At 41.3% G+C, this 22,950-nt stretch overlaps 1 protein-coding gene across 3 annotated transcripts in view; it reads left to right on the top strand.

Moving 5' to 3' along the window:
- Positions 1 to 22,654, top strand: part of LOC126866422 (uncharacterized) — a 211,985-nt gene extending 189,331 nt beyond the window's left edge. For all 3 annotated transcript variants that reach the window (XM_050619986.1, XM_050619988.1, XM_050619987.1), the window contains exon 6: positions 22,515 to 22,654. The gene's annotated coding sequence lies outside the window, so the exon portion shown is untranslated. The remainder of the gene's footprint in view (positions 1 to 22,514) is intronic.
- The last annotated feature ends 296 nt before the right edge of the window (positions 22,655 to 22,950 follow it).

Below are 22,950 nucleotides of genomic sequence, written 5' to 3' on the forward strand. Positions count from 1 at the left end.
TATTGCTTTGATAAAGGTACAATTTTATACTTTAATCATTGACGTTTTTATTCCCTACATTTTACGTTTCGTTTCTCTAAAAAATAAACTATATTTACATTATTTTACATTTACATGCAACTAAAGATTACACTTACGTGTACCAAGAACTAAAACCAATCTAACAATAAATAACTAAAATCGCTTCAACTATACTAACTTCTAATTTCACACTTGATACATAGCTATATGTGGAACTCTGCTCAAGAAACCAAATCAACAGATTAATATTTCCACAACACACTCAACACACTAAGGAATCAAGCGGTGCCTGGAACCGCGTAAAAGAGGAAAATCTCTCGAAGCGTTTTCTCTGGTGTTCCCTCCGGTTGGTTCGTAACGAGATAAGCGGGTCGAGGCTTGTTACGGTCGCCTGAAAAAAAAGGATCCATTTGTAGTTGAAAGTTAACGGAGAGAGGAGGTGGGTGCGGGATCACGGTTGGGAGGAACGTTCCATCATCCGTTTCCCCGGGCTGTGATAAAAACGTGGCCGTGAAAAGGGGCAGCGGGCGAAAACAAAAGCGGCGGCCGCGTAAAAATGTTGAGTGCTAAGAACGAAGTGCGAAACCATAACGGCAGAATGAGATCTCGGGTAGGCGGCGCGCGACAGCCAAGGCTGCTGAAACAATGTCACACAGCCCCTCGGTGTCTGGCCTGCCGAAAGCTAACGTAGAGAGGATCGTGCGAGACAGCCGGAAAGGACGAGCTGGAAGATGAGAGGAGCCAGAAGTAGACGACAACGGCGCCGACGATGACGAGAAAGCTGGACAAAGGAAGAGGAAAAGAGGAAAAGAAGGAGACGGCGGGGAGGAAGCTGGTTAAGCCGGTGGCTGGATATTGCGCAGTGACGCAAACAAAAACCACCCAACCCCCAAATCCCTCTTCCTGCCGGGTGCGTTCTCTTTCAGAGCGAAGAAAGGTCGTGGAGGTAGCCAGTCAGCCCTTGGATCCGCGTCGACCGAGGATGAACGCCGCGCTATCTTCTCCGCAAAACATATAAACTTGGGCAGCAGAAGGCAAGAAACTTAATTCACTGGAAAATACACAACAGATAAAGGTCTTTTCAGACGTGGTTCGCGGCTAGCACGAGGATAGAGAAAGGATAGCCGGTTGGTATTGCCGACAAAACGACTCGGTCGCACGCTACTCCCCATCTTTTTCGCTTCTTCCCTCTATTTCTCTTCCACCTCTATTCTCCAATGTTCTCTGTACCGCCTCTTTTATCCTTCTTCTCGATGGTGTCGTCTAAATAAGGCCGGCCAAGCAAAAGGCGCGGTGTCCGACACTACGTCCACTGCAACTACTCGCCTCCTTAATGCCCTACGAATAATCGTAAATATTTTCTATGTCAAGCAGCGGTTTTACTCTTCTTTTACTCTGGCGTCGCTCTCGAAGCGAATCGCGCTGGCGCAAGCACGATTTCTCTCTATTCTCTCGCTCCAGCGTTGTATAACAGGACGCGAGGACTGGTTGAAAAATTTATTGCAATTACCGCGGGCGCGCGACGCGATGCCCGCTATTACTGTATCGTGCTATGCTCGTCGATGCCTATAATCCGTTTCTACGGCCGTAGCCCGTAGCATACGTCGAGCCAGCGACTATTCACCCGCCATTTGCCCTAACATTCCAGCGAATTGATCACGCCGCCTGCTACCGACCAATTGCTCGATTTGCCGGACCTGGCCGGCAACTTTATGTCCAGGATCGGCGTCGTCTGATCGACCGCCGCCTTTTCTTCGAGCTGCAGCCTCCGTCGAGACATTTACTCGCCCCGTTTAAACGATCGTTCCACGATCACGCTTCGTTCTGAACGCGGAAGGAAACGCGACAGAAACAGCCGGCGAGAATCTCGCGGTCCGAATCCCAGCGCGGTGTTTTACGAGGCCGCGACGAATGTAATGCGAATTCGCGTCTCGAGCACCGCTTTTGCTCCTCTATTCCCTCGTAAACAATAGGAAGCAACGTAAAATGGCGCACTACGATGAGCGCTTAACTCGAACGATTAACCACTCGAGACGGAGCCACTGAATCCAAGAGAGGATGGGAACGTTGTTGCGGCAAGACGCGAGCGTTATGAGTTTTTAAGGCGAACAATCTCGCTCGTTTCACGGATATTCCAGAGAATCTCATTCTGGGTTGGATTCTAATTACAAACTGGAAAGCCTGGCGATTCCTCGAGGCTGGAAGCGGAGCTGGATCGCGATCGACGCGAGCCTAAGCGAGTCTCTGCGTTTTGGTAACAGGCGGCGTGCAACGAGACAGCAGGGTCCCCGCGGTTGTTTCTTGGAAATTAGGGACACGCCACCAGCAAGTTTTGTCGGGCTGTATGCAAAATTCGTAGCCAAAAATCTCTCATCCGGTAACGTCTGCAACTGCTCGAGCAAGTTTCAGGGGTTGCGACGTTAATTTTACAGGGAAATTGCGAATGCCGTTAGAACGAGGACAAATTAGGAGTTCCAAAGAAAAGAAATTAGAAGGTATTTAGGGAGCCAGTTCTTCGTATAGAGATAAAAGTTTACGTAACGTTTCAATGTATAAACTGATACGTTTTTTTATCGTTGTGGAGATAGAGAAGGAAGAAGAAGATAAAGAAAAAGCAAACAAAACAGCGCGGGTTGTAAATTTTCAGGCGGGTGATTCGGAGAATTCGCAATTCACCGCGAAAGTTCGGCGTACAAAAGGCGCAGCGGAGCGTTTGCGACGTTGGGAACCGAGAGAGGTTAAACTTACGTGAAATTAATCCAGAGCAAAAGTGTGCGAGCGAGAGGGAATCAGACACGGAACTCTCAGGCGGCTTGTTATCCCGCGGATGAATATTGTTGCTCATGTGAATACACTAAATAAATTACGACGTTTCAGGAACAGCCGTGGAACATAATTTAATCACATTCCGCGGAAGTGAATATGGAGGTAACCCCCAAATAATTTAATTAAACGCTAAACACGCAGATGTAACGCGGCGAAACGCAGAAAGCGCCGCACACGCGTCATTGTGCTCTCGCGAACGAACGACCGATTGTATCCACGTCGTCTCTTCGACCAAATATATTCTCGAATTTCGTTGAACAATTAACCCCCGAGACACCTTTGTCCTTTCATTAATGTTTTGTGCACCGCAATTTACGCAGATATTCCAACCTTTTGCAACAAATATTCGGTACTTGGTTTCTTTGGCAAGCATTAGGTAGCTTTTCATTCTTCATTCGTCAAGATTTAAAGTATTTTTGTGTCTTTTAAACACGTTAAACAGCCGTAGATGTGTGAAAAATACCGTAGAATACTGTTTCGAGAAGGATTCAAGTATTTAAAGATCAGAGGGGAAGAGCGTGATAAGTTCATTTTTGTTGATCTTGTGACTTCCATGCAGCCTGGTAGCCGTACGGGAGTACTTTAATACAACACGGTTGAGAAGACAAACAACCTGTCAAGTCCAAAGATGTAAGCTTTTAAGACTAGATGACAAGTCTACGAAGTTTTCTAACAAATCAAGGAGACGTTACTACAATGTTCAGTAAAGCGATAAAACATACTTAAAAGCCAATGAAAACTTATCTTTAACAATAGCTATAAGATTTCCTAAGAACACGTTTAAAATAAACTGATATCCAAGAAGCTTACAAAGCACATATTTAAAGACACGTAAGAAAGAAACAAACCGTTAAAGTACATAATCCTGTATTATTACAGGATTTCATGAAAGCGTTTTGAACTTTAAAATAGCTCTCCTATAAAGAATGAAAAATGTCTTGTCGTTTTTCGCGTGGTCTTCGTTCGTAAAAGGGATAAAGCATGGCGAACGGTAGAATAATTACCGCATGTTGTTATCGGCGATGAAAAGAACCGTCTGCATCCACCATTTTTCAACAGCTGTCCAACAGATCGATATAAATTAACGAGAATTGGCGATACTCGAGGCGAGCCAGTCGTTCGTCAATAAGAGAGACACGTATGATCGTGAAACACACATACCGATCGCTTCAATTTCACCGACCCTTCCGTCGAACTTCAAAAGCTTTCGCATTTTACGTCACGCACCGCGCCGCATCGCATTACGTCTTCCTTTCTGCCGCGTTCACAACGAGATCAAACGAAACGTTGGAATTCGATCGAGCTACCAACGACGAGGGTTACGCTTTCCGGCATTTATTTGCAAAATGGGTCGACCTCGGGTTTGGAGTGGCTCCGAGAATTACTGCAGTGTCGCGAATAACGTATCCGCGATACTTTATATCCCTCTTTTGGATATCGACACGGAGGATGAGGCAAAAGTCGTTACAGGAGAAGAACTGCCTCTGTGAAAGCAATACGGCTACAGAAAAGCAGTTACGGGAAAAGGTAATCGATTATGATGTTGAACGAAACACGCTATTATGTTACGAAATGGAATTATATTTGACATTTATATAGGGTGCAAAAAGATACGCGGTATAATAGAAGCCAGAAGTTGAGAATTTAATGTAAAAGATGATCGGTTATAAAACGCACCGAAACAGGATTATATTTAAGGACAAGTTATAGATGCAATGTACAGGGTGTGAAAAAACACGCGGTACAACTATCAGAAGTTACAAGTCGAAAATTTAACTCTGTCATCTTTTGTAATACACCCAATCAAGGTTTGTTATGTGTTATGTGTCTGCAACAAATTTGTAAATTTCAGTATCTCAGAGTACGAATAATCGTTATCAGCATGAAAACGACATTTTGTCTTGCACAAAAATTACTAATATTTATAAGCACAGTGTACCAATTTTAAGCTTTCTTTTCTCCTTCATTGCATCGTAACATTATCGGATAACGATATCTCCATCAATTGCTAGAACGAACATTGGTCGAAATTCCCTGTCGATGAAATAATAATTCAGCTGTACATGTAAACAACGCTGTAACGAAGTGCGTCGGTTCGATTGGCGATTTGCGAAATGAATTAATCGCTGTTTACAACAGCACGCGGAACGATAACGGCCGTTTCCAATCGCGCGCTTCGGAACATCCACTCGTTGTTATTTTATCTATCGTTTAATCAAGACGCAAACACGGCTAGAAAACGCTGCGGAATCTCGAGCGGAAATATAATGCGAGAATAAAAACAGGAGTAGATAGCCGATAAGGGGGAAGCATGGTTCGTGCAAAAATTATTCCACCTGATAACCCTGAATTAAAACAAGAATACAAAGTTTGATAGTAATGTTTGCCGGGGATTTTTAGTAAATGCCTGAAGCTGGCTTGATATGCAAATGTGGACAAAAATTCGCGGTAGAGCGACGCGACGAAAATGGCGGGACAGTTTTCCGACCGAACGGTGTGAACGCCGCATTATCGTTCCTCGCGACGCAGATACGCGCTTTTCCGCGCGTACACTCGCGTTTATTCGCACAAAGGACGTAGAGCAGCGATATACGTATACACGCGCATTCAACGTTGGCTTCCCAACGAGATCAAAGTCGAGACAGAATTTTGCTCCGGGGGTCTTTAACTCGAAGTTACGCGAGGATCGAGGAGGCCGCATTGTATAATACATACATGGGAATTTCGGGATAAATAGAGAAAATGGATGGGAAAGGATCCGCAGGCATTTCACCAGTGATATTAAAAATATTTTTAATAATACGACAATGCTGCATGATTCTCGTGTTCGTTGGAATATCTACGGTGACTCGCGACACATTTGAACACAGGTAGCACAGACAATTTTCATGCATATATTACGTAACTTCATTAGCATTATAATAAAGCACGACTGTCGTAATTATATTAACAAAATTTGAAACCAATTTAAAAATCTATAGAGAAGCTACAGGATAGTTAATTATCCTTTGTAAATCGTATTTTAACATTACACGCTGCATTACTTTCGATTCATTAGCGTAAGAGGATAAACTTCAATTTGTAAATAATTAAAAGTCGAACCTTTCAACATAGGCATCATGGAGTTTGAAATTCGTAACAATATTATTTTCAACATTCTACTATTTTGAAATTTGCAACAACGTTGAAGATTATCATGGGGCTTCTCTGATGGTACCGTACGGAACGTTGGAATGCTATGAGTACGTTACGCATCCCTCGTAAGCATTCTATAGAGATTTCTAAATTCTCAACAATGTTGAAAAGCGTTCCGTACTCTCTCTCTCTCTCTCTCTCTCTTTTTAAGAGACCTATGATGCCTTGGTGTCTCGTTAAAATTCTCCAGAGCGTTTCTAAGTTTCGTAAGACAATTTAAAAGTGTCAACATTGTCGCAGAGTACATAATGGTCTTCCTGATGGTCCCGTGAAACTTTAGAACCTCGTGGAAATGCTTTATACTATTCCCAAGTTTCCTAATACAATTTCGATCTTTTCAGTAACGTTGCAAAACAACGTGCCGTAACCCTTTGTATCGCCCTTCTAAATCTTCCACGGCCATAAACCAAATAAATTACAACGTAAAGTGTGAAATTTGAAGTAGAAACGTTATCCGGTCGAACGAAAGAGAACGAACGATATTCTCTCTGTCTGACTTTAGCCGAGTCCTACGCTCGGCCCGCCGGCGTCACAGCTGGCTTGCGCATAATTTGATTCCCGGATTATTTGTATTTAACAAAAGCCCATTTCCTGACGATATTCCACGGTTAAACGTTGCATCCGAGCTAATTTACATCGGTACGGTTGCAAAGCATTGCGCCAGCCAACTGCAAATGGCACAAAGGCCGGAAGGATCTCCGGTGAAAATAATAGTAACAAAGACTGAGAGGCTGAGTGTTAATGCAATTCATGCTCGAAAGTTCGTGCGTTTGAAATTCAATTTATCGGCCGTGTCGCGCGATAATCGAATGAAAATTAAGGGCGAGCGACAAACGGATTGCGAATAAACGTATTTCCTAATGAAAATAATAATACTCGTAACGAAGGAAAAGAGTTTGAGCGCGGGCTAACAGTGTGACAAGAGGAACAAAGGTAGAGAAGGTATGAGTGGTAGGAGAGAACGAAAGAGAATGGAATTATTAGCGTAATTTATGGGTCACAACGGTGCGCGAAATTGAACGTGCCACGGGACCTTGTGCTAGTTATAATTAGCGAGCCAGAAATAGGAGAGGCCATCAATGTTCTTACGGCCATTTACCGCTAATGCAACGTTACCTATGTATATAAGATGCTGTCAGCAAGTTCGCTCACGTTGTGAACGCTCATGCTCGAGAAAGTAAACTTTTCTCCAATGAAAAGCCGTTACCTCTAATGGTCACGCCGCTGGAGCAAGCTTTATCATCGACAGCGCGTTGTCACCGACGATCTTCAAAGGCGGCTCGTCGTATCGACGATGATACTAGGGGCTGTGCGCCAAGTTATATACCCGCCCGTCAGACGCGATCTATTAACTAACTTTCTGATACAATCAGGTTTTATGGAAAACATCTTAAAAACACCTTAGAAACATCTTGGAAAAGAAGCTTCCTACCGCTCGCTCCATATAATTTCTTCGTTTATTCTTTCCGTTTGTTACACATCTGCGTTAACTGAATCTTTTAAGTCTACCATTCTTCGTACCTTATTCGGGCTAACGCAATATAGACAATTTCGTTAATTTGCATTTTTTTAAAATTCCACGTACACGAAATAACAGATTTTAAAGTTTTATTGTAAAATATATATATTTTTAATATAAACCGCAAATTTTTTTTCCGTATTTCGTTATTTTAGTGAACAGCGAAAAAAATTTAACTGGACGGTAAAAGTATAAACAGCGTAATGTACGCTAGGATCAAAATATCAGTACATCAGTGTGTAATGACCAGGCATTCCATGCATATAAAAGCTGAAATATGACAGAAATATCATACTTGTATTATACTTATCTATTACATAGGCGTTATAGAATAACGCAAACCATTAATTTGCTTTCGCTATGGAATAAACGAAAAGTCGTGGGAATTGAAGAATTGACCTAACGCAATATTATTAAAATTATATAATACAAGTTAATTAAAACGATATAATACAAGTAAAATGCTATACAGTCGGCGTTAATTTTGTAAAAAGCATTCATGCGGTCTTAGTAATCGCAGAAGAAAATAGAATGAAAGCCTGCATTTTAACAAATTTGATAACGCTCGAAGAAATTCCTTGACGTACCCTTTTTACGTAGAAACAAACGAATACGCCATATACAGTTTCGTTGGTGGTTAATTAATGCCATATCAATTATCGGCAGACTAACTACCTTGAAAAGTGCCAATCGAAAGAATGTGACTGATACAACAGATATGTTGCCATTTACCCAGGGCTATCCGCCATATTGAAATCAAAACTTTACCGAGGGATTTCCGAATTCGACGTTTTATGGATATTTCGTTCGTTAATTCGATCTCTTTCTGTTCTTTTGTCAGCCATCCAGGAATAATAGCGATCGAAGCGAAAGGTATTTATTCAACGAGCCTCGACACAATGGCAGGGGCTGTATTACGCGTTAAGCGACCCCCATCCAGGGGTTAAGAAAGCGCGACGACCCTTTTTTCCCTCGCCTCTCCCAATTGAGATCACAGTTGATCTATTTTAATGGCGCACTTCTCGCCCGAGACACTCTTGAATCGCCTGGAAAGAGATGCTAAAAGACGGTAAAATTGAGAAGGGCTGAGAAAGGCCGGAAACACGTGGAGAAAGGGAAAGGGTAGGCACCATCCACGCTTATTTCTTTGCGCGGCATCCCCCTGAACGCAGGTCAGGGTTCTTCAGCCCGAGGACCCCTGGCGATGAATCTTGGTACACCAAGTTGTTACGTGGGGGACACCGTCGTGTAAATTCAAAGGATGAGCTTTCTTAGGGTTGGCGACTGTTGCGGAGATAATTAAGGGTGCAAGGAAGCTCCAATTATCTCCATAAAATTGATTGAAAGATTTTTCGTGTTTAAGAAAATTATAGGATAATAAATTATAATTATAGGATGAATATGGAAAATTATAGGATGTATAAAGATTACAAAGTCATGAAATAGGTTTTTTGCTTTCTTCGAACGTAAGAAAACATCGTACATGAAAACAAAGTCAGTGTAAGAATTCTAAAATCGTCAAATAAAATGATCGTACGTTTGTATTTTTACAATCGTCGATGAAGGCTGCTATTATGTTAAGGCGCAGAATGCTTACGTATTTCTCCCAATTGCTCTTATATCGAGGGATTATCAACTACGCGCCTTCTTCGACAGCAAAAATCATCAGACCGTAGAAACGAAAACACAAGAAATTCGAGATCAACATGAAAGAAAATTAATTTCAACTTCCCGATCTCGTTTCTAGACTGGGAAACTCGAAACCATCTTAAAAACTCCCTAACACCGAGCGTCGAGTTACCTCGAATAAGGAACCGAATTCATTTACCTAGTTGCGTACACAATGTCGGGATTATAAATAATTCACGCATCTAAATTTCCATCGTAGCACCACACAATGAACAAAAAAAAAGACGATAAAGTATCTAACTGGAAAGTGTACAAAGGAACCTCAAACGCTGCGTCGAAAGTTCGCCAGGTCCCCGTGAATTCTTAAAATTTCACTGCTCCTCGGGGTGCTCTCGAAGGGACGGCACTGCACCGGCAAGAAGAAAGGGGTGGAAGCGATGGAGCGTGACGGTGGTGGTGGTGGTGGTGCGTGTACACGTCGCCAGTGTGCGACGCCCGGGGCAGGCCATTAGACGGCGACAATGCGCACCCTTTTCCCGACTTTTATACGTATTTCCGCCATTACTGCGCATTCTATGTCGCAATAAATTCTTTCTCCGTCGCATTAAAATTCTTGAAGGGCATTCTGAATACTTGGCGCGGTGCAACGATATTGATGTCCCTCGCTGGGAACAAAACGGCTGCGCAACCTCCCCCTATTTCTCTTCTTCTATCGTTCGTATCGGCGTAACACCGTTTCGAATCCGCTATTTGCCCCTCCTCGTCCTCGTTTCTTCCTTCTTCTCTATCCTACACGATAAGTACTCGAGTGAGCAGTGTTTCGGAAAAGAGTACGCTCGGTACTGTGTACAATCACGAATAGAAAATGGAGGAAGGGGTGCCATTAGCAGGTACAGTGTTAACTTTCGCTCGTGCCAACTGTTACACATCGTGCTCTCTGTCTCTATCTTTTCTCTCCTTTTGCTCTGTGTCAGGTGTTCCCAGGCGACGACACAGCCTTCTGACGGCGAGAGCACACGTCGATTGTGGGCTAAACTGCACGCTGAATTTCTAACGCGGCCACTACTCGCAGAAATGCGTTCGAAAAGGGTGTTCTTTGTGCGAAAGGGACGCGCCGCGGCCCCTGCTTTTGTACGCGATGAGAACGTGACGAATTTCGAGTAAAAGCTTCTACATTCGTTCCCCATTGCCGCTCCACGCTCGTTCCTGCCTTGTGTACCTTTTACGTGTTTGCTCGCGTAAGAGCTTGTAATCTGTACTGTTCATGTAAATGGAATTGGGTCTTTGATGATTATACGTATAATTTCTGACGTTATGATACTCATGTGCAAATCGTAATGGCCCGGCCTTTTTCAATTTGCGACAGTACTTTGCATTTTGATACTTTGTTAAATTACACCGCCGCTTTTGTATAATACCACTCACCAGTATCCAGATGCTTCCTCTCGATTAAAAATTATCGAAATTAATCGTTAAGACTAAATACAGTACTTACTGCCTGTTTATGCAATCAACAAATTGTAAATTCAAATTTGTTATTAGAACATATGACGATAATATGTTTTACTATTTGCTACATATATTACTACCATCTACCATATACGATTTAAATACTTTTGCTTCAGGAATGATTTATGATTCTGAAATGAAAAGATCTGAAGTAACAAAAGAACCTACACAAAGGTTTGGCAATTACAGACACTAGTTTTATTGTTACCTATTATATTTTACAAATTAAACTAATATGTATAAAGAATAAAATTAATACAATTCCATTCATTTATAATCCTCTAACTAAAATACATCTGATAAAAATAAAGTAAATATCCAGATACTATTGAACAGTTGTGTATAATCCAATATATTTATTTCTCTCTTATTCGATAACGTGCAAAAAGAAAGAAAATAGGCTGATGGTCTATGGCTTGGAAGGGATCGTCGAGTCTATAGTTTGATATTTCGTTACTTTCAACGGGACACGAGACGAAAGATGCTCCAATTAAACCGAAGTTTACCGAGAGTAACCCAGCTTCCTATAAACGGAAATATATCGGCACCCTCCGTGGAAGTTGCACGTGACTCATTCTGTTTGCTCGGTTATTTAAACCGCCTTTGCTTAAACCCCACCCACGCCGCGACTCGAAAACTGTTAACGTTTCCTGAATACAAAGCAGAGTTTCTCTTGTGATAGAAGATAGAGCAACAACGAGTGGAAATAGCAATGTAGAGTAGCTAATCTTCCTCGGAAGGGAAACGTTCTACCGCAAAATTTCATTCGCGATCGCTTAGCTTTGGGAACAACGTCTTCAGACTACGAATAATTCTAATTGTTTCAACAGCAGCTGCGGTGAAAGTACAATCTAACCGTACAAAAATTAATCCATTAGAGTTTGAAATTTTCTTCTTATTCTTGATAGCAAATTCGTCTGGAAATAATCGAAATTCCAACACCGTTCGGCTGATTAGAAAACGAGCAGACGATTTAGGAGATTCGTTTAGAATCGAGGTGCTATTTATGTCGCGACGCCTCGATCTTAGACTAGAAAAGAAGGCAACGAGCTTTGCATACTGATGGGGACGCGTTTCGTTTCATTTCGAAGAAAATTGCTCGCAGAGTTCGCCAGAACTCTCACGTGACGTCGTTCCGCCGTGTAAATCGTCGAATCGACGGTCGTCGAACGAGCACAGAATTTCGAGGAATCAACTCGCAACGAGTCAACATCCTCGAAACATAAAAAAAACTGACCGATTAAACTTTCCACCCTCTAACAGGAAATTGTTTCGCCGCGATTTTAACCATGCTAACGAACATTGAATTACTTAATTTCTCGAAAGCGTTTTTGTTCGAAAATTTCTTTGCGATAATAACAAGCTATTATAATTAATACTCGAATTTGACGAATATTCTTGAAACACAGCATTATTCGCGAAACTCGAGTATCGCGTAGCTCGTCAGACTGACAAAACCATCGGTAGATCGAACACTTTTACCATTTATTCTGTGAAAGCTCTCAACCGCTCTCCACTCGTGCCATTATCACTCGTCGTCATAATTTTTCGAGCACAATCGTCAACAAATTACATCGAAAAATAATGTCCACCCATTCACGTACTATGGTATTTCATTTTTCTCTAACCATCCATGGTTAACGCCTTCTTTCTCAATTTATTCGAACAATCTGCCGCCTCCACTGAAATTCCAGCGAAATCTTGTCGTCTCTTAAATGACGCGACGAGGCTCGCGGTTCGTTTCGTCCTACAATTTACTCGGCCATTTAATTCTCGGCCAGTTTACACGAGAACCGGTGTCCTTTTATGCGACGCCATTGACCGCGAAAACGGCGATAAAAGCGTTCTCTAGCCGGAGCTCTCGCAGCGTCTGGCAGGATAAATAAATATTGAAGGAGCAGACCAGCAGCAGCAGTCGGGGGATCAAAGGATCAAAGGAAAAGAAAGTCGTGGAAGAACCGAGACGTCGGTGGCTGCGAAGTCCGTGCTCGATTAAGTGGAGCTCTCTTCGTTACTGTCAGCCGTAATTAACAATGTACATCCGGAACGCTTAGAAGATAAATGGTAAAAGATTATCCCTAATTATGCCGCCGCCCCTATCCTTTCTTACCCACGTCGAACTTTCATGCAAATTCGAGTTTAATTAAATATCGATTGACGCGACCGAACTCGTTTCTTCTAATAACATCGGAAGACAAAGTTTCGAAGCTGAACGGCTAATGAGATTCGAGAGACTCGTTCGTTCGTTCGTTCGTTCGTTTTTTTATATGCTTTTCCTTCTACCACGATTTCAGTGGTTTGCTTTGAAAATACACGGAATATAAGAAGAAGAAAAAGAAAATGAAGAAAGATCGTCCGTGAGACTAATTGATTAGGGCCAAGGTTCAGGGATGGTCTTCATTGGGTAACGAATAATTGGACGCGATGAAACGCCAAAAAACTGTGAATGCTTCGCCTCTTTTTCGAATCTATACGTATATCCCCGTGTATGGAAGGGTATTCTACTCTCGAACCAAGGGGAATGCTTTCATCTCATAATTACAGCTTCCTTTGTGAGCCCTTGACCCGGAATGTAAATAAGCCAGGTCGAGCCGCCTCCAGGCTACCATTTCATTTTCGAAATAATCACGCGTATTCGCCATTGTATTTTATATCTGACGCTTGCCAATTTTCGTCAGTCGTGCCTCTTCGAACGAGGCTATTACGAAGATCACTTTATATTCTAGATTTTAAGACTATATTCATCGTACCTGAAATTAATCGTTTAGTTAAGTTGCTTGTAGGAAGGTAGCGTAATATTGTTAGAATGTTCGCGCAATTTCATATTTTCGTGGGCATAGTTAAAAGAATAGCAAGCGAAGATTCGTTTTATCTATTCAATATTATAACCAATGCGTTACTTTGTATATTTTAATATAAATTGGCGTATTACGTCGTGCATTCTGTATTTAATATTTTCCATAAACGCATAGACAGCTATTGCAATTGATTTTGTGCTTCTCCGAAGTTGAATTAAAGCTTCAACTCGTCTACGGAAATTTAGAAATTTATTTAGCCAATTGAAACAACATTTTTTCGGCATATTATTTCGTTCTGCTCGGAGAACAAATGCGATGATTACTCGAATCGAAAGTAAAGCTCAACTATCGCGTTCGTTCGACTTGGTCCGAGGTTGAAATTTAACATGACCATTAAGCAGCCTATTACAAATTCCAACGTGGACGGCGTTTTAATTTTCATGAAAAATGTAATTGCTGTCCGGCACTGGTTCTCCAGGATCAGCTGAATTTACAGCCGACCAAGTTGCCGGAAAATTGGCCCCGCCATATGCTGTTATTCGCACGCAGCGAAAATATCTGTTGCGGCTTTCCAATAAAAGCGCGATCGCGCGCGAGCACCGTGCAGAAAACGAGAACGGGGATGGGAAAAAGAAACGAGCGGGGAAAAAAGGAGAAAAAAGAGACAGGGGGAGGGGGTGAAACGCACGCGAACCGTTACGTTGAAACGGGTGAAAACACGGTATTCGTTTAATTGTTGCGAACGAAACAGCATGCGTCGTGAATTATTGTTCGTAAACAACGAGCACAAATTACGTTTCGTGCAGTTTATTTCGCGCGCCGTTACCTAGAATCGTTCTGCTTTAAGATGATTTAATAAAAATGTTAAAGAGAAAAGAAAGAGAAATCGCGACGATGGATCGTACGATGCTGTTCCACTAATACAAAATCGACGCTGAAACGGTTGAAATTGTTACTACACTATAGAGATCCATTCGTAGAGTTTTTTAATCTTACATATATAACTTATACAGGGTGATTGGTAACTGATGGTACAAGCGGAAAGGGGGTGATTCTACGCGAAAAAAGAAGTCGAAAATATAGAATAAAAATTTTTCGTTTGAGGCTTTGTTTTCGAGAAAATCGACTTTGAATTTTCGCTCGGAACGCGTGCGGTACGTTATGACGGATCTCACTGTTGATCGTTGTCTCGATGGAAAAATTGAAAGAAATAAATTTTTATTCTATATTTTCGACTTCTTTTTTCGCGTAGAATCACCCCCTTTTCGCTTGTACCACCAGTTACCAACCACCCTGTATAATACAGTACTTAGTTGTTGGGCAAACGTATCATATAACGTGGAGGATAGTTTGGAAAAAATTACGTGCGCTGCGAAATATTATTATAAAAATTCTATGATGACTGAGACAAACTACAAGATAGACGTTCATGATAGTCGGCCAAGGGATGGTTAATTGGACAGCTTCGAGCAGCCAGACACTCGAGGAACCGAAGTCATAAGAATTAATTAGGGTCTCCGTAAAAAATGCAGGTAGTTGTTCATCATTCCGCGATCCGTGACGATGACGCTTGACTTGATTGTATCTTTGCGCCCTAATTAATTTTTTACTAACATACATAAACATATGTGTATCATAAGGAGATCCTGAATTCCGAATTCTAACTTATAATTACATGTCTGCACGAATTATTGCAAACGTTAGATCGTTCGATTTGCCTGAAATGAATAAACAGATCGGAATAATACACAGATCTCAGAAACGTCTAAAATATCGAATATTTGAACGGGCGAATAAAAGTGTCTAAAAGACTCTCGTAAAGCATAACTCAGTTTTGATTCAGTCTCCACAGAAACGGATAGAGTATCGCGAGCGATGCTGGATGTCACTGCATCAATCAGTTCCGGACGCTTTAATTTAGAAGCTCGCTACATCACGAGAGCTACTACATATTCAGCCACGGTGTATCGAAGACTGCTTCTCTATAATTATCTACTAGACAGAAAAAAGAAAAAAGAGTGGCAGGATAAAAGTCGAAGCAGAGTTTGAACACGATATCGCGCGTACAATTTTCCACGAGGAGAACCGAAAGAGACAGAGACGAGGATACATTTTCAAATCAGTGGAGGCTAAAAGCGCTCCCCTATTTTAGCTCCTCGACGAAACGCCTTCGATAACAGACCGGGGGAAAAGCGACGGCCAGAAACGAGCCACAGACTCTCCTTCCCCCTTTGCCCCAGTCCTTTTTTTTCCACCCCCAACGCCGGTTTTCCACCCTTCACGAGCGACGCGTAATACCTGTTTCCAATCACGGAATTCAATACGGACCCGATATGCCCGCACATCCGCGCATCTCATATGCAATACCGGATTAATTTACATTCCCGGGGCTCGTTGATCGACGAAAAAATAAACGACCAACGAAATGAAAAAGCAATCTTCACGCGACAATGCGGCGGGAGTTGTGTGTCAGCTTCCTGATTGCTCGTTGACTTGGAAAATCAACTGTACAAATTGCCATCGGTCCGCGGGTAATATATGGTTTCCGTGGTGACGAGCATCGCCGACACGTGAAGAAATCGTTTGCGATATACACTGCTGGCAATAAGTATCAGGATGATAGCTTATATTTATGTTTAATATAAATAATTGTATAGCTAATATAAGTTGAAATGAAATTTACAGATTTAGTATAAATTGAATGTGAATCGAATTTCCACTGTTTTTATTTCTTTATTATTTTATCGCACATATTATGTCATTCGCTTCACACAATGGTTATAAAAAGTATTTGCGCATCATAGTAAATATTTATTACAGCATTTATTAATTAATTAGAGGTATATTAAATTTTGGATCATTTAATGGTACTTTGGTATAGTTAAAAAATGTAATGCCACGAAAATGAAATGTATGAAGCGTCGTGTAGATTACGTAAAAATAAGAAAATAAATTTCGGGAATTTAATCGATAATTCTTCGAACGATATAAAAATATACCGTGACACAATGTACAGGATATAGTCTCGATAATTTATGTTGATTAGATTTTAGTTTGCAGAGGAGCTAATTGCGGGAAAAACAAACTGGAAGCTATCAATATGTACATAAATCATGTACGTTATAACTACGTCATTTACATCTCGACACGATATCTTTGATCTTGTTAATCAACAGTATACTCACGCAAACATCCGGACGAACTTCTCGAACCGGTAGATCCGCTTAAATTTTAATCGAACCACGCAGGTTCCGCTTCCAATTTCAACTACTCGATCTTGGGAAACATGTATAACTAGCTTTACGAAGCCGTAACTATTTCTAAGTTACTGCCGGCATTCAAACGAGCTATGCGATGTCATTACGATGATGCTATAGAATTTGGCAGGTCTATATTCTTAATGATACGTGCAACGTGATTTCCCTGTTAGAAATATAACTATGGTTCATTAACAAATGATATCTTGAAACTTGGAAAACAGCTAAAGCTACTTAGAAGCGGTATTTAGGGTAAAAAATTATCAAATGATCATAGACCAAGGAAAATTAAAATTCACGTGTACGTATTTATTTAATTTCAAGCTAGAGGCCATGAAATAGACTCGATTTATTGGGTTTGGCAACTAAGCGATTGCGGCTTTAAGTAACTAAGCTTAACGACAAAATCCGCAATCACTTAGTTGCCAACCAAATACAAATTCAAAGTTAAGATTTTTCATTTATATTTATTTATGTTTCCTTGATTAATCTAGACAAGATTTAGATGGAGATCTCTACTGGGATCTAATCAAAGTACTCTTTAATTATGATCTACGTATACGAAATAAACGCGGCAGGTTCCCGGTTCCCAGCGTCGAAGCAGAAAAGTCGATCTACAGTCCATGGTCCAGCTGCCAGAGGACAAAAGCGAATTACCATGGATACAATTCATTAGTATATTAATAGAGAAAACCGGTAGGCGAGACTGAGGGAAATCGGTCGCGATCGCATCGCATCCCCTCGTTAACTCGATTGAAAAGATCCCTTCCCTCCACTTCCACCTTTTCCCATCGCTGGTAATCAGCGACCGGTCGTTTTTAATCGGCGCACGTTTGCCAATTAAACATTAAAATGCGTCGCAATTTCTGGCGCGTCCTGTTTATTATTTCGTTCGCGTTACTTTATATTTAACTCGATCCCGTGGCTGATTGTTTTTAGCGGCGACGCGCCGATTAACTCGCGTCAACGAGTTCGTCGGCTGGTTACTGGTTTTGCCATCGTTATTTGAAGAAAGCGAACCATAAGCCAAGCGTACAGTGATTGGCAAATGTTCGCAACCAAACTTTATCGTGTTGCTCGGACGTAGCTTTTAAAAATAAAAGTGTTTCGTATGTCGACGTGAAAAGTATTGCGACATGCAGTCCTGATTAAACTGTTTGTAAGAAGAATTTTATTGTGAGTATAATTTGAGTCGAAAGTGATTTTGAGATTGATATTTTTGAATGAATGAAACGCTGTTACAACAGATATAGTTAATAGAAGATAAATTTTCACTGATATGTTAAAGTTACAATTTTATATAATAGAATATCAGAACATTCTCGCAACTACTCGATATCAAAGAGCGTAATATACCGCCTAAAAACGGCAACCGGCGGAAGATCGTTCGATGGAAGATTGGAATCTGATATAGGAAGAGCTCACGGTCTTCGAGTACCTGTCTACGATCCGCTATTATTCCCTTACATCTGCAGCGTAACAATGGTTGCTGAATCCTATCAAGATTCAGCAAGTGGTTCGCTGCCCAATTAGAACTTGAAGTACCCCGCCTATAAATAATTAAACGGCACAATACCATAGCGAAAAGAGAGCCAAACCAGCCGAGCCAAATCCAGTTTCACGATAAACCTCGTGCACGTCTGGTAATGCTCGGGCGTGCTTCACATTCTCTTTAAAATATCGGCCGCAATTAGCGATAACGGGTCCCCGATAAATAATACCGGTGACTTGGAGTACGCTGGCATCGCGCAAAATTGCCTTTCGATCGATGAATTTCATTATGTCGCATAATTTCCATGCCACGCTCCAAAGAGGTGGAAAGGGGAAGCTTATCTTGCTGCGCTGATGCAGTCGCGAAGCACCCAGGACAACGACAACGACGACGACGACGATGACGACGATGACAACGACGAGAGAGATTGTAAAGTGTGTAATTGCCGGGACAATTATCGAGGCGATCCACAGCGAAACGAACGATCTCTCGTGTACCATCTTGCGATTATGAAACCAGAACGAGAGACACCGAACGAAGTTTCGCGGAACTCGTCCGTCGATTCCCAAAGTCATTATACATTTGCAGTAGACGATGCTGCCTGGGAAATTGTATTCCGCTCCTTTGTTCTAATAGGAAATATTCCGGAAGCTGTACGTATTCTTGGCGCAGCAATCCCTTCTTTTCGTCCTCCGCTTTGTCCGCCCTCGTCCCTATCCATTACCGTTTTTCCCGGAAACACGAAACTGGGTCTCGGCTACGTAGCATAAACTACATTTTCGTACCTTATTTACATGATCATGGAGCACCTCGTCTCTCGGCTGCATTTTGTATTCTTCGCGGGGCAGCTCACTACCGGTGATTAAGAGAAATTCTGGGATAAATCGAGGCGGTTTCTCTTTCGCGCTCACGACGATCGATTGCTACAGAGGATGGAGATAAGGTTCTTAGAGGGAGAATCGAATAAAATAATTTTTTAAAATAGAAATACTGAGGACAAGTGTCTTTTTTTCGTAGAGAATTGGAAGAAATGGTATATTTTTAAAGGATTCGGGATGAGAGTACTCGGGAATTTTATTCAAAGATACTTATCAAAAAATCGAGAAAAGACCACAAATATTCGTCGAGTATGGTTAATAACAAAAATTAAAAGATTCTTAAGAAACAATAGATGGTTTTTTCATATAAGAGAATTTCCAATCTTCTTGGAAAGATATATTTTATCTTCTACAAAATTCATTGCAGAACATGAAGAAGGAAATCCTTGGAGGGAGATTATGCGAATCGAATAAAACAATCTTCTGAAATAAAGAGAAGATCGAAGACGGGTATTTCTTTAGAAAGGAATGAACTGTAGTTTTCAAAGGATTCGAGATTAAAATATTCTGCAGTTCTATGTAAGAATGTCTACCGGATTTCATAAAATCTTTGTCAAATATGGTTAATGGTAAAATTAGAAAGTTTTTAAATAACGATCGATCGCAATCAATAAGAATCCTCTTTAATGTAAGGAAATTCATTTCCTTTCTATCAAGTTCGCTCTCCGCGAAGTATCTGGCGCAAAACTAAAATCACTGGGATCTGTAACAAGCGATAGTTTCTGAAATCTACTTTATCATTACGATAAAACTCGGTCGCCATCGTTGGTAGAAGAAAATCAATCAGGTTCGAGTAGAACTTCTGTCCCCTTGTCTTTCTTGATAACGCGGAAACACAAGTTTTCTACGTAGAACAGCGAAACTTGTTAAGATATCGACAAAGATTGTATCATAAGCGTGGAAATTACATTTGAAACTAATTGCCGTCGACTTCTTTAAAACTTGTTCATGCCAAATCCGAAGAACGTCCGAAACTCTTCGTTGAACCCCAAAACAGAAATAGAACTCTCAAAGCAGACTCGCGGTTAAGACGAAATTAGCCGCTGTTCACGGTGAAGCAAGCCAAACTAGGGCAGAAAATTTGTCAGCCAGGCAAAATCGAGAAATTAACGCCTTGCAACCCTGTGAATTACAAGAATTCTGCGCCCCAAACGAAACAATGAACCCTTGCAAATTAGAATTCCACCAACGTGCAGAAGCAACACTCGAGGATGTAAATTATAAGAACTGCTAATTACGATGGTCATTGTGAGAGGACCGTTACGACACTTCAAAATTATTAGAAGTCCTGGGTGGCACGAAAAATATTCTACAACAATTTCAACGCACCGCGGATTCTTATACGAATTTATATTTTTTGGACGCAACTGAAAAGGTAAAACTTAAATAAAAATTCGTTTCACTTATTCAAGATTGTTGAGGTTATTCGATGTGTAAACGGAGAAAACTCGTGGATAAATTGTAAGGCAAAAAATATATTTAAATAGCAGTGTAATTATAAGTAAGAATACAATTTGAGCTGGTCCAGATCCGCACGCTAACTGTGTTACCCAATAACTGAAAACCCCGAAGCCAACGTCGCCTGTCTACTGTTTATGGTCTGTCTTCGTCGCAGTCTTTTGTCTACACGCTATCGATGGCTTCAATGCTTGAGAAAACTAAAAAGACCAGATGTAGAGTTTTCTTAGAAGTGGTAACCACTTCAACAAAGATTAAGACCAGTAATCTACTTATTCTGTATATATTCGTATATCGTACGCATTCTGTGCATTTTTACGTTATCACGTAAATTTCATCTACATAAATGCATAGAAATTCTAATTAGTAAATTATATTATATTATTGACATTTCGTATCCTACTTTGAACATTTCCTATATTTTCTTCTATTGTGTGCCTTCTATCTTCTTCGTGCAACTTTAAGTTTCATATAGGTGCATAAAAATCCACAATTTCATTGTTATTCGTCGTTATATGTTATTAATATTATCTGCGTCTATAGTTTCCATCCTAAACAACGGCCCAATAAAGAAACGGGTAAATTTCGTTTCTGAGACGCGCAGCTCGCTCGAGCTTTCTTCTTCTGGTCGAGATCGTCGCGCCAATCGTTACGTCTTCGAATATAATCCGAATAACCGGAAACTCGGTTTTACGCTTGCGTACGCGTCACCGTGTGCCGCTCGTCGACGTCGCTCTTAAACGAACTGCGATTGTCATGGATGTTCTCCGGGCTTGGTACATACGTTCCGCTCGATTCCCGCGTTACATATATGTATATATATATATGTGTATACATATATGTGTATTTGTATATATATATGCATACGGCTCTGGGCCGCGTTAACACGCGAACAATCAGGTGTACACGAAATTTACACGGGTGCGCTTAATGTGCCCGAGCGAGAGGAAACCAGCGTGAAAAGCTGTTTGCCAAGCCCCATTGTCGTAGACACGGGAGTACGCGCGCGCGTTAAATATTACGTGTGCACATGCACACGATGGCACAGGTGTAACATGCACCAATCAGGAGCTCGCGGATAGACGCTGTTTCCGGGCAGCTGCTCCCACGAGCGCGTCGTATCCGCTCGTGGAAAGAATTCGCCAAGATTGGTGCCTCCTTTCGCTGCAGATTGGAAGGTAGGAGAAGGTAGGGTGATGAAGGAGGGATCGAGAGCTGGAATCGAGAAAATGTTGGACTTTAAGTAGGCTAGAGTGGTCGTTGAGAATGATTTTGGAGTTGAAGGAAGTTTTGCGCTTTGATGAAGTTTGGGATACGTTGGAAGAAAGTGGGAAACTCAAGGAAACGATAGGTTTGAAGGTAGGTTTGTGCAGGCGAAGGTGATTGTTCGGAATAATTGTATAGCTCGAAGTTTCCGAGTTTTGACAGAGCTTATATGGTATAGAGCAAGAAAAAGCGAATGAGTGTTGAATCGGAATGGACGAATTGATGGTTTTCGAGATGAATGGCCAAGGGTGGATGTTGTGGGTAATCTTCAAGTCGTAAAACTACGAGATTTGATGAAAGTTAATTAGTGGAAGGAAAAGGAAAATGTGACCTAGAGTCCAGAGGAAATAATAAGTTTAAGGGTGAGTTTGAGTGGACAGGAATAGGAGTTGAGGTCGGCATTGGAGTTGTAACATTATAAGGTTTGATGAAGTTTGTGCAGTATTGCGAACCTCTAAACTTTCTGTTGCTCTATAAACTTTTATTTTAGTAAAACTAATTAAGAATGATTAAAATCATAGAATTTTCTGTTTCGTCGGAGGTCGGAAAGAAACAAACTACTTTGTTAATTAGAACTCTGATTGAAAGAAATTATTAGAAATACAAAGTTTGACCACTTTAAAGGCACAAGGGCTACATGAAATATATTTTTCACAATTGTTGCAGATGGAACGAAAGAATTCCCTGATGAACGGTGGAATGAAATCGTAATTGGATGAAACTCCTTTTGTAGCGGCCACTTCCACCCTCCACTCCCCTCTATCTGGCCATCATCGCCCCGTCTCTGTCTGCCTCTTTGGATTCTGGCAAGTAAATTGCATTAATTAAAGCATATGCGAAACACGCCGGTGTCCTAATGAACTGAATCCGGGTAATTAATCGTAACGATACATTGTTATTCGTGACAGACACAGAAGCCGCTGTGTAATTCTTACGCGTCCGCGATCGAAATCGGATTGCAACGGGGCGCAACGGCCGCGCCAGATTTAATTAACGACATTAACGAGAGAAAGCGTTGACGTAAGCGTTCTTTCAGGACTGTGGCCAGAAATCGCAGGATTTAAAGCTTAATGCAATCCATGATGAAACTTTAAAAGCCATT

This window comes from Bombus huntii, chromosome 6 (assembly GCF_024542735.1).
Source record: "Bombus huntii isolate Logan2020A chromosome 6, iyBomHunt1.1, whole genome shotgun sequence".
Taxonomy (NCBI): Eukaryota; Metazoa; Arthropoda; class Insecta; order Hymenoptera; family Apidae; genus Bombus; species Bombus huntii.